Consider the following 3,161-nt stretch of genomic DNA (forward strand, 5'->3'; position numbering starts at 1 on the left):
ACAACTACGCTGTGATGGATGACACGGAGACATCTGGAACGATGACTTCCGTCACCACCGGTTTGATTGTTTCCTTGAGAGAAAAAGAACAGGAAAAAGAGGCCTCCCCCATCCCTCCCCAGCACTAGCTATCCTCCCCCATCCCTCCCCAGCACCAGCTATCCCTGTGTCCTAACCATGTCCCACACACACACACTCTGACACACTGGATGTATGTTCCCTGAGAGATTTGACTCACACCTTAAAACAGCTTAACATAGAATTAAAAACATAGAATTAAAAACGTTTTATCGGATATTATTAATCATGATCAGATAGGTTTTTTACATGGACGATACATTTACCTAACGTGCTACCTTGTCCCGGACCTGCTGTTTTCGACTCTCTCTCTACCGCACCTGCTGTCTCTAACTCTGAATAATCGGCAATGAAAAGCCAACTGACATTTACTCCAGGGGGGCTGACCTGTAGCACCCTCTACAACCACTGTGATTATTATTATCTGACCCTGCTGGTCATCTGTGAACATTTGAACATCTTGGCCATGTTCTGTTATAATCTCTACCCAACACAGCCAGAAGAGGACTGGCCACCCCTCATAGCCTGGTTCCTCTCTAGGTTTCTTCCTAGGTTCCTGCCTTTCTAGGGAGTTTTTCCTAGCCACCGTGCTTCTACATCTGTATAGTTTTCTGTTTAGGGTTTTAGGCTGGGTTTCTGTATAAGGACTTTGTGACATCAGCTGATGTAAAAAGGACTTTATAAATACATTTGATTGATTGATTGATTGATAATACAAGACAATTACTTGACACAACAGAACACTGAAACATCGAAGGAATCAGGCCCAGTCATTCATAGCAGATTTTGAAAAGGCCTTTGATAGAATTTATATATAAATGCCTCAACTATTTTAATTTTGAAGAATCTGTTATACAATGGTTTAAAGGTATATACAGCAACCACAGGTGTGAAATAGTAAATAATGGTTACTTCTCAGAAAATATTGAACTGTCAAAAATAGTTCAACAAGGTTCTCCACGGTCTCCACATAGCTATTTGTTATGGCCAGCTATTAAAATCAGATCCGACAATAATATCAAGGGGTTAGAAATAAAGTGACAACATATGCCAACGACTTAAGTTTCCTCTTAAGTCCGCAGTCTGTATCACTGCACAGTCTTGTTGAGGATCTAGATAATTTCTTCAGCCTCACTGAACTAAAACCTAGTTATAACAAGTATGAACTTTTACATTAACCTGACGTTTACCAATAAAATGGTACAGCATACTTGGTGTTCATATTCCTAAAGATATACAATGCATTTGGAAAGTATTCAGACCCATTGACTTTTTCCACATTTTGTTACGTTACAGCCGTATTCTAAAATTGATTAAATTGTAACAGGCGTCGTAAGGATCAGACCAAAACGCAGCGGGAACGTGTCATCTTCTATTTAATGTGAAGAAGGAAAAACAAACAAATCAAGTATACAAAACAAACGAACGACACTAACAGTCCTATCAGGTGCTCAGACACTAAACAGGAGACAACTACCCACAAATACCATAGAAAAAACACCCCTCTTAAATAAGACCTTCAATTAGAAGCAACGAGGAGCAGCTGCTTCCAATTGAAGGTCAACCCCATCAACTAAACATAGACATAGAACGACTAGAACTAACGTAGAAATAAACTAACAAGAACATAGCCCAAAAACCCCGGAACACTCTAAACAAACACCCCTCTTACATAATAACATAACCCAACAAACCCCGAACCACATAAAACAAACACCCCCTGCCACGTCCTGACCAAACTACAATAACAAATAACCCCTTACTGGTCAGAACATGACATAAATTCTTTTTTCTCATCAATCTACACAATACCCCATAATGACAAAGCAAAAACAGGTTTTATAATTTGCAAATGTACAAATATAAAAAAATAGAAAAACATTAATATAAGTATTCAGACCCTTTACTCAGTACTTTGTTGAAGCACTTTTGGCAGCGATTACAGGCTCAGGTCTTCTTGGGTATGACGCTATAAGCTTGGCAAACCTGTATTTAGGGAGTTTCTCCCATTCTTCTCTGCAGATCCTCTCAAGTTATATCAGGATAGATGAGAAGTGTCGCTGCACAGCTATTTTCTGGTTTCTCCAAAGATGCTAGATCGGGTTCAAGTCCGGCCTCTGGCTGGGCCACTCAAGGACATTCAGAGACTTGTTCCCGAAGCCACTCTTGCGTTGTCTTAGCTGTCTTGGCTGTGTCACTGTCCTGTTGGAAGGTGAACTTTCGCCCCAGTCTGAGGTCCTGAGCGCTCTGGAGCACGGTTACATCAAGGATCCCTCTGTACTTTGCTCCGTTCATCTTTCCCTTGATCCTGACTAGTCTCCCTGCTGCTGAAAAACATCCCCACAGCATGATGCTGCCACCACCATGCTTTACCATAGGGATGGTGACAGGTTTCCTCCAGACGTGACCCTTGGCATTCAGGCCAAAGAGTTGGTTTCATCAGACCAGAGAATTGTGTTTCTCATGGTCTGAAAGTCCTTTAGATGCCTTTGGCAAACTCCAAGTGGGCTGACATGTGCGTTTTACTGAGGAGTGGCTTTCGTCTAGCCACTCTACCATAAAATCCTGATTGGTGGAGTGCTGCAGAGGTGGTTGTCCTTCTGGAAGGTTCTCCCATCTCCACAGAGGAACTCTGGAGCTCTGTCAGAGTGACCATCGGTGTGACGATCGTCGTAAGGAGTAGACCAAGGTGCAGCGTGTTGAGTGCTCATGATAAATATTTATTTTTATACTCAGAACACTATACAAAAACAATAAACAAAGAAACACGAATGTCACGTTCTGCAGGCTTTACAGAGCAAAAACAAGATCCCACAAACCCAGGTGGGAAAAAACCCTACTTAAGTATGATCTCCAATTAGAGACAACAAGGCCTCTAATTGGAGATCATCCCAAACAAACCCAACATAGAAATAGAAAACTAGAACTTGAACATAGAAATACAAAACATAGAAAAACACCCCCTGTCACGCCCTGACCAGTCTACCATAGAAAATAACAGCTTACCATGGTCAGGACGTGACAATCGGGTTCTTGGTCACCTCCCTGACCAAAGCCCTTCTCCCCCGATTGCACAGTTTGGC

This window comes from Salmo trutta, chromosome 30, assembly GCF_901001165.1.
Source record: "Salmo trutta chromosome 30, fSalTru1.1, whole genome shotgun sequence".
NCBI lineage: Eukaryota > Metazoa > Chordata > Actinopteri > Salmoniformes > Salmonidae > Salmo > Salmo trutta.